The following is a 24,170-nucleotide window of genomic DNA, read 5'->3' on the forward strand; positions in this document are numbered from 1 at the left end:
GGACACTAGAAGGCTCAAGTTTCGCCAGCCAGGCCAAATGAGCCAATGGGTGCAACAGTGGCATGTCTGTTATGGGGCAAACTAATTGCTCTCTAATTGGACTGGAGACCCACTCTGTGGGAGGGAATACATGTCTGGTATTGAAAACCTAACCAATAGCCTATGGTAGGGGAGGTCATGAGCGTTAGGAGTGCAACGCCTACTCTTGTGTGGCTAAATGCATATATTATGCTCACCAAACTGCCCTGTAAGCACTTTACTTAATGTTCATACCCATATATTAATGCTAATCTCACTTTTGGTTAGAGAAGTTTCTTTTTTCTGATGGTGGTAACCACTGAAATGACCCAAAAGGACCATCGTGCTGAGAAGACATGATGGAGGATCGTTCAGCACTGAAACATCCCCATCACACCTGCCCCGCTGAGGCTCAGGGTCCATTGCGGAAAAGGTGGTGGAAAGAACGTAAGAGCCCAAGGAAGGGTAGGAGTGCTTACAAATGCAATCGAGCAGACAGAAACTGGCCTTGATATCCATCATCCACAGTGCCTAGCACTGTCTTCACTAGACCCTCATAATGGGAGGAAAAGAGGATGACATCAAAATAAAAGAGAGACTAATGGAGAGAGGGGGGAGATGTGATGGAGTTTAGATTTGTGAAGGGGAGAGTGGGGGAGGGGAGGGAGTTATCTTGGTTTATTGTCTGTAAGTATGGAAGTAGTCAATAAAAAAGAAAAAATGAAAAAGAAAAAAAGAAAGAAGAAAATGGCCTGAAAATGATTCATTAAATAGAATTGTTTTCCAGAGCCTATTATATGTTGGTATATGTTTAAATATTTGAAGAAATGTTACATAATAAATCCAAACTTAATGAACCAAGGACATTTAGATTTTCATAACTGGAACTCTTAGAGTTGTAAATACCTTAACAAAAGGTACACAATTTCAAAATGTTTCTATTATTGAACCCATATCCAAACACCTTCTGCCTATGTCACAAGATGACTAGAATTGGGGGTTCTACCATTTTCCCCCTCCCTCAGGAAGGTAAATTTATCCTTACATAGTTACTGCTACATAGTCATGACACTGTAACTAAGCAACATATGACCTTTTAAGATACAATCCTACCCCGGAGAAACAAAGTGATAAAGAGGAAGCAGAATACTGGGGGAAATAGAACTGTGGACTTTAATCTCCAGAGTGACCCCTAACTCCACAATGAGAGAAAGGCACTCTACTGGCTCCCAGGATTAGGAGAAACTCTGTCCACAAGGAAGCCATTCACCTCTGTGGCCATCTGCCTCTCCACCACAGGCATTAGGACAAACAACCTGCTGGAACACTTAAAAAAAAAAAAAAGGTTCTTTTATGTCTGAGTCTCACTGCCCCTGAAACTGCCTTACAGAAACCCTATCACTTCCATTCTCTCTTGACCACACTAGAAGTCCTCTGTAAACATCCTTCCGGAAAAGCCTTTAGATCTGGCCGATAGACTTCCGAATAGGTCAACAGGTTGGGTGGAGTGTTCCCATCAGAGAAGTAACTGGGATCACCAGACTTGGGAAGGTGTCATGGAGCAGCAAAAAGGACATATTCTGGGGCAGTTCTTAGGCACCTTGTTGATAACTGGGAGGAAGGATCCTCTGCTCTTGGTCCTAAGTGCACAAGGGTGGGAAAGCAAAAGCATCTTTAGGGCTGGAGGGGTGGCTCAGCGATTAAGGTACTTGCCTGCAAAGCCTAACACTTGAGTTTATTTCCCCAACACCCAAGTAAGACCAAGTGCACAAAGTGGTACATGTGACTGTGGAGTTCATTTGCAGTGGTTGGAGGCCCTGGCCTACCCATTCTCTCTCTCTCTCTCTCTCTCTTTCTCTCTCTCTTTATCTCTTTCCTCTCTCTCTGATTGCAAATAAATAAGTTTTCTAAAAATGTTTTCAGGGCTGGAGAGATGGCTTAGCAATTAAGGCGCTTGCCTGCAAGACCTAAGACTCACGTTTGACTGTACAGGTCCCACATAAGACAGACATACAAGGTGACGCAAGCATTCAAGGTCGCACATGTGCTCAAGATAGCACACACATCTGGAGCTCAATTGCAGTGGCTGAAGGCCCTGCATGCCAATTCTTTCTCTTTCACACACACACACACACACACACACACACGCACGCACGCATGCACGCACGCACGCACGCACCCTCTCTCTCTCTCTCTCATAAAATAAAACAAAATAAAGAGGTGTCTTCAAATTAGAAGTGGTTCAGGGGATGGGGCATAGGAGCGGACCCAAGAGAGGGTGTGTTGTATGTATGTATGAAGGTCATTGATGCAAACTTAAAGAAAAGATTTCTTCAGATTAAATCAGAGCTGATATAAAAACTACTCCCACCAAATTGTAATCAGAAAATCAAATCTTAATTTTCTTCCTTGTTAAAATTTGTTCTCGATTTCATTCATCTTCCCTCTGACCCTTCCCTTTCCATCACAAATCAAAGGAGAGTTACTTGTCTACTGAGCCATATTGATTTATCTTGAAATTGGAGAGTCGTAAGGAAAGCACACTGAGATGAACCGTAGGAGATCTGTTGGGTTTCAGGACAGTGATGGCATAGCGGTTTTAGTTGGTATATTTACCTGACATTACCTAACAATGTATTTCTCAGAATGTACCTGCAATGAAGTGATCCAAGACTGCACTGAAAGTTTATTCGATTTCATTATTGGTAGGAATCCACTGCAGGAGTATACCACCCTTTGCCTATCCATTCACTTTTGATGAATATTTGCATTGTTTCCAGTTTTATGTGACTATAAAATAGCATGACCCATCTCATGCCAAGTCTTCATGTGACATATATATTCATTTATCTGGAGTAAGTAACTATGGGTGTAATGGCTGAGTCACTTCGTTAGGCATATGTTTAATTTTTTTTGAAAATTGTTTTCCAAAATGGTTTGGACTACTTATGCTTCTACCGTGGTGTGAGAGTTCTGGTTACTGTATATCTTTACTAATTCTTGACATTGTTTGTCTTTTTAAAAAAATGGCTTTATTTATTTATCTGAGAGAGAAAATGGGCACACCAGGGCTTCCAACTTCTGCAAATGAACTCCATGTGCCCCCTTGTGCATCTGGCTTATGTGGGTCCTGGGGAATCAAACCAAGATCCTTTGGCTTTGGAAGCAAGTGCCTTAACTGCTAAGCCATCTCTCCAGCCTGTTTGTCTTTTTAGTTTAGACATTCTAGTGGTGGGGAGTAGATTTTGTCTTATTGTAATTTTTTTTTTTTTTTTTTTTGAGGTAGGATTTCACTCTAGCTTAGGCTGACCTGGAAGTCACTATGTATTCTCAGGGTGGCCTCAAACGTGTGGCGATCCTCCTACCTCTGCCTACTGAGTGCTGGGATTTAAGGCGTGTGCCACCACACCAGCTCTTATTGTCATTTTTTTTTTTTTTATGTGACAAGGACTTGCTATGCAGCCCAGGTTAGCCTTAAACCTACTATCCTCCTGCCTCCATCTCCCCAGTTCTGGGATTCCAGCCATATGCAGCTATCATTGAAATTTTAACTTGCATTTTCCTAATGACCTAATGATACATGTATTTACATTTGCTTGTTTGATATATATGTTATCTGGATGAAATGTCTATTGAGATCTTTTGCCAGTCTTATAACTGATTCGTGCTATGGTTTAGATGTGTTTACTTTCCCAACACTCATTGCTGGAAGCATCTTCAGTGATGCGCTGCTGGAGTATTATAAGCTGGAAGAGAAGAGGCCCCATCCAGGCACAGGGACTCCATCACTGGGGTTCTAACAAGACTGCGTTCAAGAGTGAACCTGGGCCCTCTCCAGACTACGGATTCCTTACTCACAAGAACAAGATTTCCTTTCCCACTTTTCTGCCATGTACCATGCTCTTTGGACTTTCCAGCCACCAGAATTTTGAGACAAATAAACCTCTCTTCTTTAATGCAATACCCAGAATCAGATATTTTGCTATAAAGGCACAAGATAAATTAAGTCTGTTTTTAATATAATTATATTACCTTAGCAGATACCATTACCTTATCAGATCTGTAACTTGCAAATATTAACTTCATGTTAATTTTAAAATTTTTCTCCACTTTTCAAATCTTAAGACAGTGTCTTTGGAAGTGTTGTTTGTACTTTTGTTCATTTGTTTACTTATTGTCTTTTAGACAGGGTCTCATGTAGCCAGAGTTGGCCTTGAGTTTACAGTGCAGCCAAGGATGGCCTCGAACTCGCAGAGATCCTCCTACCTCTGCCTCCCAAGTGCTGTGATTAGAGTTGTGCGCCACACCTGACAGTTTTAGGTTTTATATATGGGGTTCGGACCTCTTTTAGGTTATTTAGTGATTATAATGTGTACATTCTTGTTTTCATGATTTTTCCAGTTCTTCCAGCATTATTTGTTGAATAGCTTTTCTTTCCTCCACTGATTTGTCTGTACACTTTTGTTGAAAACCAGGTGATTACATATTTGGGCTGTATTTCTCGACTCTTGGTGTTTTTTTTTATTGATCTGTTTGCCTTCGTTACACCACCACCATGCTGTTTTGATTACTGTACTTTTAAAACAGACCTTGAAATTCAATCATGTCAGCGCTCCAGTTTTGCTTTTTCGGAAGCATTTGAATATTGCATTTTCTTTGCATTTCCAAAGGACAGGACAGTTATGAGAACGGATCCGAAGTCAGTGAGGAACCCCTCTGCTCACTCCTCTTGGCAGGCCTGGTCATCTTCACCTGCTTGCTACTGGAGCTGGCAGGAGGAAGGGGGAGGAGGGAGGAAGGGTGGGCTGGGGCAGTGGGAGAGGCTGATTGGCACCTGGACTTGAATTTCCATGGAATGTTTTCATGGGCATCACCTTTCCCTTCCTGGATGGGTGGATGAGCAGAGGTTCCTTGGGAGTGTTATTCTTGGGCACTAAAAACACAGGATATTGGTAAAGATCGTTAGGTTGAATTGCACTCCACCTCCCTTAACTTCCTGGAGGTTACATTTTATCCAACCCTTCTCATTCTCAAATGCTCACTAAAACACTCTCAGGATCCTGAAGCTGGAAAGAGACTCTGAGCCCATTGACACCGCCGGAGTGCGTGCGAGACTTACCGCCGGGAAGGAAGTGACACCGTGTCCCGAGAAGCCTGACCAGTGAGAGCAGGAGACCCCGAAGCAGAGGAAGAGAGAATCCTGCACATGAGGATGAAGGGCAGGTGAGTGGAAGAGCAAGAGGAGGAGAGAGAGGGAGAGAGATGAGATTCAGCTGTGGAGAGGGAGGAATGATAAGAATGTTTGGTCATTAAAATACTGCAAACCAACGTGGTGGCGCACGCCTTTAATCCCAGCACTCGGGAGGCAGAAGTAGGAAGATCACCGTGAGTTCAAGGCCACTCTGGGACTACATAGTGAATTCCAGGTCAGCCTGAGCTAGAGTGAGACCCTACCTCGGAAAACAAAAAAAGAAAAAAGAAAAACAAAAAAAACCCTGCAAAGTGGTCTCATCCTCTCCTCATCCACTGACCCACTCTCTCACCTACTTCATGTCTGTCTTTCATGCCATCATCCCCAAAATTTAGTTTTGTTTTTTTTTTTTTCATGTAGAGTTTAGAGCAATTTTAATCTGCTCAGGGTCCCCTGTTAACCAGAAGCCCTGCCTTCAACACCTCTGGAATTACACAAATGAACTCTTGTCAGGTCAAAGAACACTGTGGCCTTTCCAAATACAGAAGAGAAAGGGAGAGGGAAGAGTCTGGATGCTGACCTAGGGGAGCTTGTCCTGCCTCCCTTGAGGTGGCTTTCCCCTAGCTCCAAGCATTCTCCTGATTCCATCACAGGGAGGGGACAGTGACTTGGAGGTACAGAGAAATGCCAGCTGCTATCAGGTGACTTGGCCCCAGACATCCGGCTTACTCAACTGCCTTTGAGTTTGCCCAGTCTTCCACGGCTGTCTCTTTTCACCCTAGTAGCTACACTGGGAGAAAGAAAGGGAAAAGCTTTTCCTGAGCCCAAGGGGGAGAGGTGCTTATAATTGGGGGTAGAAAACACGATGTCATTTGAAAAGTCTACATTAGAAGTGTGAGGGACTCTCCTGGATAGTAACGCCCCTCACGCTTCAGGAAGTCCAGAAAGCTGCACGTTATTCTATGAGATCACCCAGCAGGAGCACCCCTGGGCCAGCTCAGTGGGAGAGCTTGAGCCGCGCCAGAGTGAGGGCTGACATGGCATTCCCGCACCAGCCTGATGCTAAAGATGGCCTGGCCAAGCCTCCAGGATACTCCCTACCTTCTCTTTTCCTTTCCACTTGGAAACTTCACCCCAGGGTAGGATGGGCACAGGCATGAGTACCCAGTACAGTACATAGAGTCCTAACTGTGTTTGCAGAAGAAAGAATACAACGTGAGTCTGCTGAGTGTGACACAGTGAGGTAGGCCAGCCTGTGCCACACACTCAGACCCTGCTGTAAACAAAGCCAGTGTCGTGCCTGATGCCTGTAATCTCAGCATTTGGGAGGCTGACATAGGATTGACATGAGTTCCAGGTCAGCCAGGGCTGGAGTGAGACCCTACCTCAACAATACATAGCAACAGCAGCCACCACAGAAAGCTGCATGTGTGACTCATACCTGTAATCCCAGTATCTGGAAGCTGAGGCCGGCAGATGGCCATGGGTCCAAAGCCAATCTAGTCCACAAGGTGATTTCCAGGCCAGTCTGGGCTACCTAGTAAGATCTTGTCTCCAAAAAAAGAGTAAACATCTGAACAGCAACAACAATATTAAACAAACAATATGAACCAAACAAGGGTGAGAATGGTGGAAAAAAAGAGATAGAAATCAGCATTGGGCTGAATAGGGGTTGAGCGGACATGTGATGGGGCTCTAAAGGGGTTCTGGGTCTTGAGGCAAATGTGTACTTGCAATTCAGGCGCCATAACCACCAACTCTAGCTGTGGCATCTTGCAGAAGAGGTCCCCAGAACACACTGTTGGCATAGCTCAGCCCCAGCAGGGTCAGGCCTGCCTGATTGATGCCCACCCCAAGACCCGAGAGGATTTTAGTCTCAAGCTAGAAGAGCCACATGGGACAATGCTCCCTTATTTAAAAAGAAACATTTTTAATATATTATTTATTTATTTGAGAGAAAGAGAGAGAGAAAATGGGTGTGCCAGGGCTTCCAGCCGCCGCAATACTGCAAACAAACTCCAGATGCATGTGCTACCTTCTGCATCTGGCTGATGTGGGTCTTGGGGAATCGAACCAAGGTCCTTTGGCTTTGCGGGCAAGGGTCTTAACCACTAAGCGTATCTCCAGCCCCAGTGCTCCCATTTTTAAATGGAAGTAAGTGGTCTGGCTAAGTAATGTGAGATTGGAGTCCAGGGAGGAATGAGAGCCCCATGAAGATGCAGGAGAACCCCCTGCCCAGGCTTGTGAATACCAACTCTGGGTTGACTGGTGGGCACAAGAGGAACACTGACTCAGGAAGGGTCCACCCGTGGGGGAAAGAAACAGGGAGTTCTTGCTGCTGCTCGTGCTGAGAAGCGATGAGGAGACTGTTGTTTTCAGTCATCTTGGATAAGACTGGATCAGATGCAAATGTTAGTCCTGCCAAGACGGACACAGTGGCACCCATGTTTCTATGGGCCAGCGCCAAGCTAACTAGCCATCAGGAAAGAGCTACCTTGCTCCTGATCTGTCTCACAAATTGCAGAGATTTGGGGCGGGGCCTACCTCTAGGTCAAGTTCTTCAGGTTCCACCAGGCCCCCTGCTGGGGATTTAAAGAGACCATTTCTCCTGGGTAAAGTCTGGTTGGTGGAGATGACTCATTAGCTCATGAAACCAGTTAGACCTGGTTTGGCTCTGCCCTCCCTGTCCCCAAGGCCCTCAGCTCTAGAGCTGACCGTAATCCATCCTCCAGTTCTTTCCCTCTCTTGCCTAACAGTCAGCTGGATTCCCCAGATCTTTGAAAGAAATATTTGTTTGCCTTGAATCACCTCAAGACGCCCCTATTTTTCTTTTAATTGTTTATTTATAACTAAATTCCAAGAGAGGAAGGAGCTCTCAATGGGTGAGGCAAATGAATGAGAGCTCAGGGTCTCATGAGACTAGTAATTATGTAGTGTTGGGAGCAGGAAGAAGAGATGGAGAATAGAACTTCTGTTCTGGGAAGCCATAAGCCTTATGGGCTTTGTGGATTTTCCCAGCAAAGCCCTCAGCTGAATGGTCGGGCAAGGAGAAGTACTGCCTCTCTGTGCCTACCAGCTGAGCAAAAAGTGTTGGTTTGCTACTGGACCTTTGTTTATAATCACATATGTACAAGAGACTGAGGAGGGTCCCAAGCCAAATCCAGCTGGTAGATAACACTTAGGGATCAGGGACTACGGCTGGAGCAGGCTTCTGCATTTTCAGAGTTCTATTTGCAAGCTTCCTTCAATAACAACGTATGATCAGGTTAGCTTCCAGTCTCATTCAGGAGTGAAAAATCCCACATCCATAAATAAGAATAGCTGCAGCAGGCACTGGCGTGTGGATATCATGTGAATCTTTTAGTGGTGGCGCTTTTGGGGTGGGGGCAACAAAAATTACATATTCTCTTACCTAAGTGTTTCAACTAAGGATGAAAAGAAACATGCTACACTTTGAACCACACTTCCAAAATGGTGGCCAAGATGATCTTACAAGAGCATAACCAAAGCCAGAGAGAATTTTGGAGATTCGCAGACTATCCCTGGAATACCCCATAGTGTTTCTCATAATGTCAAAATGATGCCATGAGTTGATCTGCATGCAAATATACTTTAGCTTAAATTTTCATACGCACACACATAACATAATTCCTGATTGGGGGGATTTTATTACATCACTTTTACTAGAGGTTTACTTGTGAGGTGGAAAAATCAAACAATAAGTAGGCACTGAAGGCTGTGTTTGAACTTCAGTGGGTGGTGGGAGTCATGAGAGAGTTTGAAGAGGGAAGGTAAGAGATGGAGGCTCTGCTCAAGCAGAATGCACCAGTCAGCTGATGGAGAGATTGGAGGAGCTAAACCACAAGGAGCCCAGCCTGCAGATGTAGTAATAACTGATATGCAAAATACTGAAGACATGAGCTGGGATCAAGTTGATGTGATGATCTACAGAGGTATTTATTTACTTTAAAAATTTGTATGTGTGTGTGAGCATGTGTGTACCCATGGTTTGGAGGGCAGAGGGCAACCTCAGGTATCATCCTTAGGAATGCCCTCCACCTTCTTTGAGACCGGGTCTCTTGTTGGCCTGAAGTGCAACAGTTAGGCTAGACGTCTGGCCAGTAAGCCCCAGAGGGCCCCTTGTCTCTGTGCCCCCAGTGCTTGGATGACAGGCACATGCCATCACACCCACAATTTTTACATGGGTTCTAGGAATTGTACTAAAGTACATATGCTTGGGAGGCAAGCACTCCCCAGCCTTGATGTGAGGTGTTCAGATAGGATTACTAAGCTCTAGATAAATGATGATGACAGCTAGGAATGGGGTAAAAGGAGAAATGAAAGACAGCGCTGAGATACCTGGGAGGTTAATGGTCATTAAGCTCTGCAGTCCTGGGCTCACCAGGTCTGCTGCTAAGGACGGGTGTCTGCTGAACATCTAAGATATGGCCAGTTTGCACTTTTGAATTGAGATGTTCTATAAGTGCACTATACAAACCTATTTAATTTCTCTTTTTCTTTTCTTTCTTTCTTTCTTTCTTTCTTTCTTTCTTTCTTTCTTTCTTTCTTTCTTTCTTCCTTCCTTCCTTCCTTCCTTCCTTCCTTCCTTCCTTCCTTCCTTCCTTCCTTTCTTTCTTTCTTTCTTTCTTTCTTTCTTTCTTTCTTTTTTTTTGAGACAGAATCTCACTCTAGCCCAGGCTGACCTCAAACTCAGTGATCCTCTTACCTCAGTCTCTCTAGCTCTGGGATTAAAGGTATGAGCCACCACACCCAGCTTACTAACCTATTTTAAAGACTTAGTGTTGGGCTGGAGAGATAGCTCAGCGGTGAAAGGCACTTTGCATGCAAAGTCTGACATCCTGGGTTCAATTACTCAGTACCCACATAAATCCAGATGCACAAAGTGGCACATGCATCTGGAGTGCATTTGCAGTGGTGGAAGAAGGCCCTGGTGTACCCATACTCACCCTTCTTTCCTTCCTTCCTTCCTTCCTTCCTTCCTTCCTTCCTTCCTTCCTTCCTTCCTTTCTTTCTTTCTTTCTTTCTTTCTTTCTTTCTTTCTTTCTTCCTTTCTCTCTCTATCTCTCTCTCTCTCTCTCCTGCCTGTTTCCCTATGTGTCTCTCATATAAGTGAGTAAGATTATTTTTAGGGTTGAAGACATTGGTCAATGGTTAAAGGCACTTGCTTGCAAAGCCTGAAGGCCTGGGTTTAATTTCCTAGTACCCATGTAAAGTCAGATGCACAATGTGTCACATGTGTCTGGAGTTTGTTTGCGGTGGCAGGCAGCTCTGGAGTGCCCATACTCACTATGTCTCTCTCTGTCTATCTCATTGTCCCTCCCCTAATAAATAAGAATATTAAAAAATAAAAAATATTTTCAAAATGTTTAAAAAGACTTAATAATATTTAAAAAAATCTAAAGTATCCCACTGACACTTTTGTGTATTAGTTACACATCACAATAATATGACTTTGGATGAATTGAGTGAAATAAACTATACTATTAAAATTAATTCTGTTTATGTTTACTTTTGAAGGGTAGACAGGGTCTCACTTTGTAGGATGGCCTGGCTTTGAACTCACACTCTACCTGCCTCAGCCTCTCAACTGCGTTTTGTTTTTTTAAAAAATGTGGCTATTGGGCTGGAGAGATGGCTTAATGGTTAAGGTGCTTGCCGGCAAAGCCACAGGACTCAGGTTCAATTCTCCAGGACCAACACAAGCCAGATGCTCATGGTGGAACATGTGTCTGGAGTTTGTGTGCACCCATTCTCTCTCTCTCTCTCTCCCCCTCTTCCTTTCTCTCTCTCAAGTAAATAAATTAAAATAAAATATTTTTAAAATGTGGCTGTTGGGTCACTGGACTATCACAAACCACACGTGTGGCTCACAGTCTATTTCTCTTGGGCAGTACTACCACAGGGGTTTTCCCATGTGCTTTTACTCAAGCCTAAATTTCTCACCAGAACTTTCCAGGCCCTCTGCCTTATGAACAGTCTCACCATTCCTGAGTCACCAGGCTTCGGGATCCCTGGCTCTTCTACTCCAGGACACAGGTTGTTTTCTGCCTCAGGGACTTTGTTCTTGCTGGGCTCTGTGCCTGGGATGTCCCTCCCTGATCTTTCGTGTTTGCGTCACTGCTCACGTGCATCAAGCCCATGTGCTCTTCCAGGAGGCCTCCCTTGACCGCTGTTCCTCACCCAGCTCTGCTCCTCCCCCAGCAACCTTGTCCTATTTCCCTTGCTTAATTTTTCTCAGCACACTTCTACGGTGTTAAAATATCTTAGTGAGCTAGTTCAGTTTAGTGGCTTGTTATCTGTCTTCCCGATGACAATTTAAGATCCAAGAAAGCAAGAACTCTCTCTTACTCTCCTTTGTGCTTTCAGAGCCTAGCACCGATGCCTGGCACATAATAAATATTTGCTGAATGAATAAACTGAGAAATACCGACGGAGCTAAAGGCTTGAGGAATATCTGACTCCAAACTTAGCCTGGCCCTGAGAACAGAGGCCACACCTCACTCTATTAGCGGGCCTCACATTATCTCTCAGTCTTCAGTAGCGTGACTTCATTTTTCCAAGTGTCTCCTGCCCATGCAAGTGATTTGATTCTCTCCCTCTCTCTTTCTTCCTTTCTTTCTTTCCTTCTTTCTTTTTCTTTCTTCCAAGGTAGGGTCTCACTCTAGCCCAGGCTGACCTGGAATTCACTGGTCTCAGGGTGGCCTCAAACTCATGGCGATCCTCCTACCTCTGCCTCCTGAGTGCTGGGATTAAAGGCATACACCACCACGTCTGGCTTGATTCTTTCTGATAGGAGCTCTGTATTGACTTTTCCATGAAAAATACCAACAGTTTGTGCTTTGAATTGTTCATATCCAAACCCCTGTGATTTCCACCAATTTTAGGTTGCTACAACATGATTCTGGCTTAATTTTAATCAACTTCCCACATTGAAAGGTTGCTTTTAACTAAGCTTTCAGTTACCCTTCCTCTCCCTCTTACACGTTGTCAGTGTTTTGCCAGGCAGTGTTCTTCCTCACCTTGATAAGCAATAATTTCAGCTTTGTCTTATCAATCAATTGTATTGGTAATATCTAAAAATACAGAGGTGTGTGTTGTGCATGCAAGTGCATATATATTCTTATGTGTGGGGGAGCACATATATATGTAGGTGCATAGGTGTGTGCACGTGTGTGTCAGTGTGTGGAGGTCAGAGGTTGGGTTGATGTTGGGTGTTTTCTTCAGTGGCTGTCCATCTTATTCTTTGAGACCAAGTCCCTTGTTGAATGGAGACCTCACAATTTGTTTGAGACTAGCTAACCACTGAGCCCAGAGATCCCTTGCCTCTGCCTTCCTAGAGCAGCAAATACGGGCACATGCCATCATGCCCATTATTTTATATGAGTAACTGGGGATCTGATCTCAGCAAGCAAGCATAGCTAGCATTGTACCCGTGGATGCAGCTCCTAGCCCAGGAGTCCACTTTCGATAAACATAAAGCAACAGCCATTTCATTACCTTCCTTCAATCTGTGGTTGACTGACTCAGCAGGGCATCGCTTTTGCTCCACGTGATCTTGGCTGTGCTGTCATTTTGGGTGGGACTCCACCAACTAACTGCCACATCCAAGATGTGCCCTCACATGTCTGGTCTTCTGCTAGGGTTCTGGAAGGGCTTGATTCATTCTCTCTCTTCTTCTCTAACTTAGGGCTTTGTTCCATGCTAAAAGTCTTCTGCCACTGAATGGCACTCTATCTTCATGTAGTCTTGAGGCCTGAGCCTTTCCCTGTGCCTGTTCCACATGGTCTCTTGGACATGGCTGAAAGCTCCTTCACTGTATGCAAAAGCCCTCTTTTGCAGAGTGGCACTTAGGCTGCCTTCTGTTCCTTATACCTGTAACAGGACCAGCCTGGGATCAAAAGGAGGAAGAAGAAAGCCTCCACTTAGTTATTTTTTCAGTATTAGGGATTGAACATGGGCCTTGCACATGCTAGGTTAGTGCTTTATCACTGAGTCACATCCCAAGCCCAAACCTTCTCTTTTTGCCTGGAAAACTGATCATAAGTTTGGAGGACAGAATCTGAATCCATGTCCCTTTTAACCACCATGATGGGACAGTGAAACCAGACAGAGCCAAGTAGGGAGAAGGCCTTCTGTGGCCTCAGGCAGAAGCCCTGGGCTATCTGCTAACCTGGTGCCTGAGCCCAAGAGCCAGTCACTGTTTCCTGAACAGCCACAACCTGCCAGGCAGGTTCTTGGTGGATCTCAGAATAGACATGCAGAGAAAAGTAAGAAATTGTTTCTAGGTGCCAGCCCACCAGGGCCGCAGCACAATTGGCAAGTCAGAAAGTTATTGTCCCAAAGCAGTTGTCAATGACTCCTCTTAGGAAGTGTAAATTTGTTGAATATAAAGGTAGCATAACTACTTTGGACAACGGAGAAAACAAAAAAAAAAAAAAAAAAGAAGCCATTTGCTTGCCCATATTCTCTTAGAAATTGATCACAGCCAGATTAGTCTGGCTAGTCTCTTTGCTCCCATCTGAGACTGTTAGGGTACCTGGAAGCCTACTAAGGGGTGGGTGGCTCGCTGGAGCTCACCTGTGTTCACAGAGTATCAGAGAGGACTTCTCAGTCCTTTGTAAAAGGATCAAGGTGGGCCTGGGCACTTCCTGGGTCTCAGCAAAACCGAACATTCAAACCACAGATGGTTAGATAAGCACAGTATAAGTGGTTCCCCTGGGCACATTGTGGAAGGTGGCTCTTGATGGAGCCCTGGTGAGTAAGATATGGGCACAAGGCCTGAGCAGTAGCCAGGAGGGGTAAAGGAAGGGAAAGAGGTGAGAAAGAAGGGAATAAAAGCAAAGGCCAAAGTTGCATTAGGGTGTAGGATGGTGCCAGCATGTTCAGTTTCTTTGTGTGTTTGCTTGTTTGTTTAAGAGAACCTTGTGGTGGTTAGTGTGTGAATAGATGTCCCCCATAGCATCAGGGATTTTCCATGAAGGTTAAACTTCCAATCTAAGTCTCCTGCAGCCTGCTGGAAGAGGTTTCACTGTGGGAAGATCCTTTAGTCCAGCCAGAAGGTAGAGAAAGAGCGGTTTGAACTCTGGCTATTGGTGGTCTCTGTGCTGTGGATCTATGGAAGTGACCCAGCTTCTTCCGCCACGATGATGCGTCTCCCTTGGAGTCTGTCAGCCTGAGATAAACCCTTTCTTCCCACAACCTGCTTCTGGTTGGGTGTTTGTCCCAGCAACGAGAAAGTAACTGCAACATACCTTAAGATTTTTATTGGATTGCATGCTAGGCATTAGGTCCACGAGTGCAGCTTGCATATCCATGGGATGAGTGGTCTATCAACTGATGGCAGCTGAGCATACAGTACTCACCATGACACTGTGGAGCTCAGGGGAGGAGGCATACGCGAGGTTTCTTAAACTGTGGCATCTGAGAGTGGAAGGTCAGCATTAGTCCAACTGACTGGCTAATTTGAAAAGAAAAGTAAAGGGTAGAGAGAGACCCAGACTGGAAGTGTGGAGTCCAGGCTTCTGGCTGTGGTTCACTCCTTGCCAGATCCTGGTGGGGCCTTTGGCTGGTAGCTGTCAACATTTTTCCCCTCACTTGTTCATATCCTGGTTCCTAACAGGTGCTCTCCCCCAAGGCCTTCAGCACTTCGTTCATTTCTGCATCTTCCGTGGATCCCAGCATGAAGCAGAAGCTCAGAGAGGTCTTTGGAAGCAACAGATGAAGGCAAAGCCAGCCAATGCCAACAATCATGTCTGCACATGGAGAACAAGGACAGACCCACCCACCTCTGAATTAGCACCTGACTCTGGTGTTTAAAATGTTTCCCAAACTGCAGAGAATTTTGTAGTAGTTGCGCGACCACAAGAGCATCAGAGATGCTCATTGTGTACGTGATCCTGGGCACCAGTGTTTATAAGCTGTACCCAGGCTGCCCGGAGCTGACATTTTCCATCTTCACCCACTGGACCCTCCAAACCAGTCTGGGCCGTTGATTTGACCCTAGCAGGCAGCAAGTAAGAGGGTGATTGTGTCATCATAGAGACCAGCTATTGTATGGTACAAACAGTCAGAGACTCACACCTCCACCATGTCCTGTCACCTTGGCCAAGTTACTTATTCTTTTTGAATCTAAATACCACTTTATTTTTTTGAGATAATATTTCATGTAGCCCAGCATGTTTCTATGTAGCCAAGAATGACATTGAACTGATGTTCCTGCCTCTAACTCCTGAGTGCTAGGATTATAGCTGGTAGCATGGAACCCAGGGTTTTATGCAAGCACTTTCCCAACTGAGCTACATCCATAGTCATGAATAGAGAGAGTGTGTGTGTGTGTGTGTCTGGTACTGACTATATATATATATATATATATATGTATTATATTTTATATATTATATATACTATATATATTATACATATAACACATATATGTACATAGCTATATTATATATAGATATATATAATCAGTACCAGTCATATAGTCATATCTATCCTCTTGGACTGGTTTTATTTTTTATATTATTTATTTATTTATTTATTGGAGAGAAAGAGAGAGAGAAAATAATGGTCACACCAGGGCCTCTTGCTACTGCAAATGAACTCTAGATATATGTGCCACTTATGCATCTGGCTTTACATGGGTACCAAATTGAGCCCAAGCCATCAGGCATCGCAAGCAAGTGCTTATAGCTGCTAGGTCATCTCCTCAGCCCTGAAGTGTTTTTAGAATCGAGTAAGATGATTGGTGGCATCTGGATTGGCTTCCTGAGACAGGTGACCTGAGCCAAGGACATGTCAAGTAGCATGGGAGCTCTTTGGTTAGGGAATAGGGGGTGTTGCAGTCATCTTCACATTGCTGGCAGAAAACACCCAACCAAGTGCAGCTTGTGGGAGGGACGGGTTTATTTTGGCTTACAGACTGGAGGGGATGCTCCATGAATGGCAGGGAAAAATGACAGCATGAGCAGAGGGTAGACATCACTACCTAGCTAACATCAGATGGGTAACAACAGCAAGAGACTGTGTCAAACACTGGCAAAAGGAAACTGGCTATAACACCCGTCAACCCACCTCCAACAGTACACCACCTCCAGGAGGCTCCTATTCCCAAATTGCCACCAGCTAGAGACCTAACATTCAGAACACATGAGTTTCTGGGGGACACCTGATTCAAACCACCTTAGAGGGAATAGGGGAAACTTCCAGCACAGCAACATCATGTGCAAAGGGACAAGCAGGCAGTGTGCAGAGAGCTCTGGCACCAAAGCAGTATTGCCAAGAAAGGTGAGGTCTGCTCACAGGAAATGAGGCAAGAATGGAGGACATGGACAAGTGCAAGTTTCTCTTGTGGCAGAAACAGCAGGACCCAGGGGGTGGGAGGGAGTCATCATGGTTGGACTGGACGACATACATGGAGACCAGGCTGGTGTCAGGTGAGAGTATAACCTTCAAAACTCCAGTGTCAATGCAAGGACATCGGGGATGGGAATTCATAATTACTGGTGACTTGAGAGATGCGGGACTCAGGGATGACATTGGCGGTGGTGATATATGTGTATGTGTGGAGCTGGGAATCAAAGCCAAGGCTTGCACTTGCCAGGTGCACACTGTACCTCTGAACCGCATCCTTGGTCCCATGTGATGGGTTTGAGAAAGACACAGGGTTTGTTTAGGTAAACAAAGGCAGGGAACCTTATAAGGATGGGGTTTGGAATTTGAGACCACCACATGGAGTTGTCCCACAAGAAACACACAGTTTCTGTGTACAAGAAAGAATTCTCTGGTTGAAGATGTCAGATGGGATGGTCTTCACAGAGTCCATGACTGTGAAAAGAAAAGAGATATGGATAAAAAGCAGAAGGAAAGAATACAGAGTAGATACTAAGAAATTCCCAGAAAGGTGGGAGGAACTTAGGGGAAAGATATGCCACAGAGGTGTGGATGAGGAAATTTAAAGAATAGAGCTTTTTTTTTTCTTAAAAAATATTTTATTTATTTACTTATTGGAATGGGAGAAAGATGGAGAGAGGGAGGGAAAAAGAGAGAACAGGCACATCAGGACCTCTAGCCAGTGCAAATGAGCTTCAGACCCATGTGCCACCTTGTGCTTCTGGCTAACATAGGTACTGGGGAATTGAACTTGAGTTCTTAGGCTTCACAGGCAAGCATCTTAACCACTAAGTCATCTTTACAGCCAAAGAATAGAGTTTTTGCCTGGCCCAACATGTAAAACAAATATTGGTAGAGGAAAGAATAGGAAGTTGCCATCAAATGCAATCACTGAGTAACTGTGACCAGGGCATGTCAGAAGAGAGCAGGATACAGAGCAAGTCTGACTGAAGGGAGAGGTTTAGAAAAAAGCAAGGCAGTGCCAGCCCTAAGGAAAAGTCAGGCTTTCTTGGAGAGAAAGTCCTAGGATGGATCTTAGGGAATGTAGAAAAACAGGCTTGTTTAAAGTTGAGTGTGTTAGTCAGCTTTCTGTTACTATGACAAACATTTGGGATAAACAGGTTAAAAAGAAGAAAGGTTGCATAAGTTATGTTGCACAGTTTTGTAGGTTTCAGTCCATGTTTGATTGGCCTGTGTTATTTTGGGCCTCCAGCAGCGCATTGTGTCTGTGGGGACACATGGTGGACAGGGCCCATTCACCTCATGGCAGGCCAGACCATAAAAAGGGGCTCAAGGGCTGGAGAGATGGCTTAGTGGTTAAAGCGTTTGTCTGCAAAGCCAAAGGACCCAGGTTCGGTTCCCCATGACCCATGTTAGCCAAATGCACCAAGCCCTGGTATGCACAAGGGCATAAAGAAGTCAGAAGGAAATGGATATTCACTGAAAACACAGTAAGATTCCAGAAAGTACTCTCATCAGATGAGGGAAAAATCTACTCAGGTTATATGATAGACATGAGGACATGACATTACCACACGTGGAAGTGTACATCTGCAATTCCAGTGTGCCTGCAGTAAGATGGGAGCGGGAGAAAGGAGAATCCCAGGAAGCTTGCAAGAAGCTGCAAATAACAAGAACCTTCCCCCAAAACAAGGTGAAGGCGAGAATGGACACTTGAGGTTGTCCTCTGGCCATCATATGGTACACCATGGCATGTACACACCTGTATACTCATATACATATAGACTTAAAAAAAAAAAAAGATTTTGTTTTTTTGAGATAGGGTCTCATTCTAGCCCAGGCTGATCTGGAATTCACTATGTAGTCTCAGGGTGGCCTTGAATTTACAGTGATCTGGGCGTGGTGGCACACACCTTTAATCTCAGCACTCAGGAGGCAGAGGGTAGAGGTAGGAGAATTGCTAGGCCACCCTGACTGCATAGTGAATTCCAGGTCAGCCTGGGCTAGAGTGAGACCCTACCTCAACACCCCCCCCCCAAAAAAAATCTTTTAAAAATACTTATCTCTCTCTCCATCCAGTTAATATGGGTGGCTTGGGAATTGAATCCTGGCTGACAGAATTTGTAAGCAAGTGCCTTTAACTGCTGAGCCATATTCCAAGTCTGTCCTTCCTCCCTCCAAAAAAAATTTTGACTTAAAAAGAAAAACAAACAAATGAACAAACAAAAACTAAGTTGAATTCATCCCAACACCTTGTTGATTGCTATATCTTAGGACCACCTATTTGTCTTTATCTTAAACCTGTGTGTCTTGAACTGTTTTCTGTGGCAAGACCAGACCACGTGTGGCTAGCTGGGTAACTTATAAAAGAAGAGGCTTATTCAGCTCATGGCTGTGGACACTAGAAGTCCAAGAGAGGGTAGCCACATCTGTGTGGTCTCTGATGGGGACAGTCTGCAGCTCTATTTGTAGTGAAAAAGCTGAAAAACAAGTGGGCAGAGGGAAAAACAGAAAGGGGATCTCTTGTAATAGTAACGGATGTCTGCAAGAAAGGCGCTGATCCAGCCCTCCATTTTGCCCCCAAGACCCAAGATCTGCCATTAGGCCCAGCTCCCAACACACATGACAAATACATTTCAAAATAAGTTTTGGCAAAACAAGAATTTTGGAGGCTTTAATCCCAGCACTCAGGAGGCAGAGGTAGGGGGACCGCCATGAGTTCGAGAGGCCACCCTGAGACTATATAGTGCGTTCCTGGTTCGCCTGAGCTGCAGTGAGACTCTACCTCAAAAAACCAAAAATAAAAAAAAAAGAATTCTGGAGGGAGGGAACACACCATATTTACGCTAGCACAGTGTATGTATATAAATATGACCACATCTGAGGTCCCTGACACAGGAGTTGTGCAAACACTACAGGTGAAACAATAAATCTAAAGTTATCCCTTTTGAACTGTTTCCAAGCACTAACCTAACTCCCAAATCGCTTTGTTTGGATGGACAAGCAGCTCTGAACATTAAATGAAAGCTCAGAGAGGTCACGCCGAGGCAGTCTCAGTGCCCGCTAGACAATCACATACTGTTAGGCACCAGTCTGGGCCCTACCTCTTACCTCTCTCCCAAGAAAACAAGAAAACAAAGTAGTAACGCCATAAATGAGCCCTTGGGTTCTTTTTTTTTAGAGGCAAGGTATTAACGGATAACTCCATAGTTATTTAGTAAAGGAATAATAATACCTAATAATAATAATACCTAGAGTTTTAGGAGAAATACTCATTTGAATGTGGAAGGTACTATTTTACTATTTATTACAAAGACAATCATTTGGGTCACAGTGATGGACAGAGAGAGGGAAGAATAACTTTGAGTCTTCAAGAGCATTTGTCCTTACAAATCAGGGTGAAAGCCTTCTGTCAAGCTTTATGTCCCACCCCCAAGTCCAGATCCTCATGTTGGTATTCACAAGAAGACATGAAGCACTTTTATACACAGCTATGAAAGGGGAGGGGAAAGAAAAGTTTATACCAACTGTTTCCTTATCTCTCCCAGGAGACAATTCTGGTGGCTTTCAATGCATTCTAAATGCTCTATAGGACTGTAACTTCTAGAGTTGGTTTGACATATTTCATTTGCTTTCTTCTGGCCCTGTTCTAGCCCAGCTGACCTGGAATTCACTATGTAGTCTCAGGCTGGCCTTGAACTCACAGCAATCCTCCTACCTCTGTCTTACAAGTGCTGGGATTAAAGGAATGTACCATCATGCCCAATGAGAAACAAAAAATTTAAACAATAAGTGTTCCTTAGATAAGTGGACTTTTAATTTTGAGGAAAAAATGCATTAACCCCTGTTTAACATAAGACAATAAAAAATTTTTATTTTATTTTTGAGAGGGCACACAGGAGAGAAAGGGAGAGAGAGAGAGAGAGAGAATTGGTGTGCCAGAGCCTCAGCCACTGAAATCAAATTCCAGATGCTTACATCACCAAGTGGGTATGTGTGACCTTGTGCTTGGCTCACCTTTGTGCGTCTGGCTGACATGGGATCTGGAGAGTGGAACATGGGTCCTAAGGCTTCACAGGCAAGCACCTTAACAATTAAGCCATCTCTCCAGCTCTTAAGACATCCAGAAATACGAAGACTAGTTACAGCCAAGTCTTACTATTAATTCAGTTTCCAGTTTTTTATTGTACTTACAGCTTTTATTTAGATTCAGGCAGTCAAAGCTATGGGAAGCCAGAGAGTTTGCATCAGACCTCATCATGAGTTGTTTGTTTAGGTTTATTTCATCAGGAAATCTTTGGAGAAGCTGTGAGTTCCTGTCTTCAGGAATTCCGTTCCACCCAAAGCCCATAGTCTGTCATATCCCCAGGCTCAGCCTGTGCGAAGACTGTCCTTTTTCCAATTAGCCTGAGCTCCACATCTCCCCTCTTCTTTTGCTTTTCTTTTCTTTCTTTTTTTAAAAAATTATTTATTTATTTTTTTGAGAGCGACAGACACAGAGAGAAAGACAGATAGAGGGAGAGAGAGAGAATGGGCGCGCCAGGGCTTCCAGCCTCTGCAAACGAACTCCAGACGCGTGCACCCCCTTGTGCATCTGGCTAACGTGGGACCTGGGGAACCGAGCCTCGAACCGGGGTCCTTAGGCTTCACAGGCAAGCACTTAACCGCTAAGCCATCTCTCCAGCCCTTCTTTTCTTTTTCTTTTTTATTTTATTTATTTATTTTTTTCGAGGTAGGGTCTCACTCTGCTCCAGGCTGACCTGGAATTAACTATGTAGTCTCAGAGTGGCCTCGAACTCTCCGTGATCCTCCTACCTCTGCCTCCCAAGTGCTGGGATTAAAGGCGTGTGCCATCACGCCCGGCTTTCTTTTCTTTTAAAAGCAGTCTCATGAACCGACATATTGTTGCTGGCGAGTAAGTATTTTTAGGTTGATCCCTCCAAGTGTACAAAGAACAAACACAGTACAGATAATTAATCCAATGGCCACCAAAGTGGAAGGCCAAGTATTTGAAAACCAAGAAAACGGATTAAGCCAAGACAAATTGTTGGCAAAATCCTAGTGTCAAGAGATCTTTTTTTTGCTTGTCTTTTGTTTTTCAAGGTATGTTTCACTCTAGTCCAAGCTGACCTGGAATTCACGATGTAGTCTCAGGGTGGCCTTGAATTCATGGTGATCCTCTGACCACTGCCTCCCAAGTGCTGGGGTTAAAGGTGTGCACCATGACACCCAGTTAAAATAGCTTTTTTTAAAAATTATTTATTTATTTATTTGAGAGCAACAGACACAGAGAGAAAGACAGATAGAGGGAGAGAGAGAGAACGGGCGCGCCAGGGCTTCCAGCCTCTGCAAACGAACTCCAGATGCGTGCGCCCCCTTGTGCATCTGGCTAACGTGGGACCTGGGGAACCGAGCCTCAAACCAGGGTCCTTAGGCTTCACAGGCAAGCGCTTAACCGCTAAGCCATCTCTCCAGCCCAAATATCTTTTTTTAAAAATAAATAGATATATCTTATTTATTTGTTTGAGAGATCGAGAAAGAGGCACAGAGAGAGACAGATGGCACATGAGATCCTCTAGCTACTTGCATACAAACTCTAGATGCATGCATCACCTTTGCATCTGGCTTACGTGGACTGGGAAGTCAAACCTGGTTCCATAGGCTTTGCAGGCAAACATCCTAACAGCCCTCAAGATAACTTTTATTTATTTATTGTTTTCTTGAGGTAGGGAGGGTCTCACTCTGGCTCAGGCGGACCTGAAATTCACTATGTAATCTCAAGGCAGCCTCGAACTCATGGTGATCCTATTCCTGTGACCTCTGCCTCCCAGTGCTGGGATCAAAGAAGTGCACAATTATGCCTGGCTAAATTCTTTCATTCTTGTTACAAGAGTTTATTGTATAAATAGCATCACCAAAGCTTTATTTATTTGCTTAAAAGAATACATTCTTTCAATGACTTTACTGCCTTAATTTTACAAAAGTAAATACTTTCATAAACTGTAAGAACCTGCAAAATTATTGTTTTTCCTCCTAGTTATTTAAATGTCAGACTTCCACTAATTCAGACTGACATTCTTGTTTAACCAGACTAGTTCAGTAAATTTACTTCATTCAGTAGATGCATTAGTGGTGGAAAAGCCTAGTCAGTCAGTGAAATAGACTTCTGACATAAAGAGAATTCTGATAACCAGCACATGGCGTTCTTGTTTTAGAAAAGAAGGGGACAAAGCTAGGGATGGTAACACATACCTACAATCACAGAACCAAGAGGCAGACAGGAAGATTACTACAAGTTTAAGGCCAGCGTTCTACATAGTGAGCTTTTAGCCAGCCAGGGCAACACAGTGACACCTTGTCTCAGAAAGGCCTGGGTGGAGGGAGGGGGCAGGGGCAGAGAGAGAGGAGAAATGTTTGAGATTAAAGAGGAAAGTGGGGCTGGAAAGATGACTCAGTGGTTAAGGCACCTTCCTGCAAGACCTAATGACCTGAGTTTGATTCCCAGTGCCCAGGGAAAGCCCAATGCACAAAGTGGCGCACATGTCTGGAGTTTGTTCATAGTGACTAGAAGCCCTAGTGTGGTGTTCCTCTATCTCTCTCTTCTTACAGACGAATAAATAATCATAAAAAGAAGGAAGTGGGGCTGGAGGGATGGCTCAGCAGTTAAGGTACTTGCCTGCAAAGCCAAAGGTCCCAGGTTCGATTCCCCATGACCCATGTTAGCCAGATGCACAAGGGAGTGCACGTGTCTGGAGTTCATTTGCAGTGGCTGGAGGCCCTGGTGTGCCCATTCTCTTCCTCCCTCTCTCTCTCTCTCCCCCCCTCTCTCTTTCTCTGTCAAATAAAGTAAATAAATAAATAAAAGAGGGAAGAGGTTGTGTTTTATAACTCTTCTGCTCTCATAATCACAGCTGAGGCTAGGGTCTCAGCAGTAAACACGGGATCCTGTGAGCATAGCGGGTCTCTAGATGCGTCTCTTTTCTTGTAACAATAGTAGTGTCCACTTCTAGGTCTCAGCTTCAACATCTTTAATAGTCCATGAAAATACTTCGCTGTACAATAATTCCAGGACCTTGGCTGATATAGATTGCTTTATCCATTAAGCGATGTGCAGACTGTGGGGCTGAAAGGACTTCAGACACTTTCGGGTCTAGCCTTTTCACCTTGCTGGTGGGGAAACTGAAGCCCAGTCGCTTACAGGGACTCATTCAGAGTCAGAGGTAGTAGCTAATGTAGACACAGAAGCCAGGGCCACCTCAGATGATAGGCGGGGCTTTGCCTGCCCCCTGCCCACCTACGCCAGGCATTGAGCCCAGGACTTCATGGTGCTGAGCAAGGAATCTATCATTGCGCTTCACTCCAAGACCATAAATATTAATCTTGAGATTAAACATCTGACAATAGCTTTTCTTAGGTGGAATCTGACTAGTTACTGATTACATCAGCACTTTTTATGGTTAAATAATTAATCATAATTCACAGGGCCAAAATATCACCATGTTATGTAGAGCCTTCTTTTGTACCACTGCTTTTGTTGGTTTGTTTGTTTGTTTCGAGGTAGGGACTCACTTTAGCCCAGGCTGACCTGGAG

The 24,170-nt window shown here is 44.4% G+C and overlaps 1 long non-coding RNA gene across 1 annotated transcript; it reads left to right on the plus strand.

The window, feature by feature from the left end:
• Positions 1–5,086: 5,086 nt before the first annotated feature.
• LOC123460933 lies at positions 5,087–15,059 on the plus strand. Its single transcript, XR_006637291.1, has 2 exons — positions 5,087–5,241; positions 14,850–15,059. It is a non-coding gene; the product is annotated as an uncharacterized LOC123460933 (long non-coding RNA).
• Positions 15,060–24,170: the final 9,111 nt, after the last annotated feature.

This window comes from Jaculus jaculus, chromosome 5, assembly GCF_020740685.1.
Source record: "Jaculus jaculus isolate mJacJac1 chromosome 5, mJacJac1.mat.Y.cur, whole genome shotgun sequence".
Classification (NCBI taxonomy): domain Eukaryota; kingdom Metazoa; phylum Chordata; class Mammalia; order Rodentia; family Dipodidae; genus Jaculus; species Jaculus jaculus.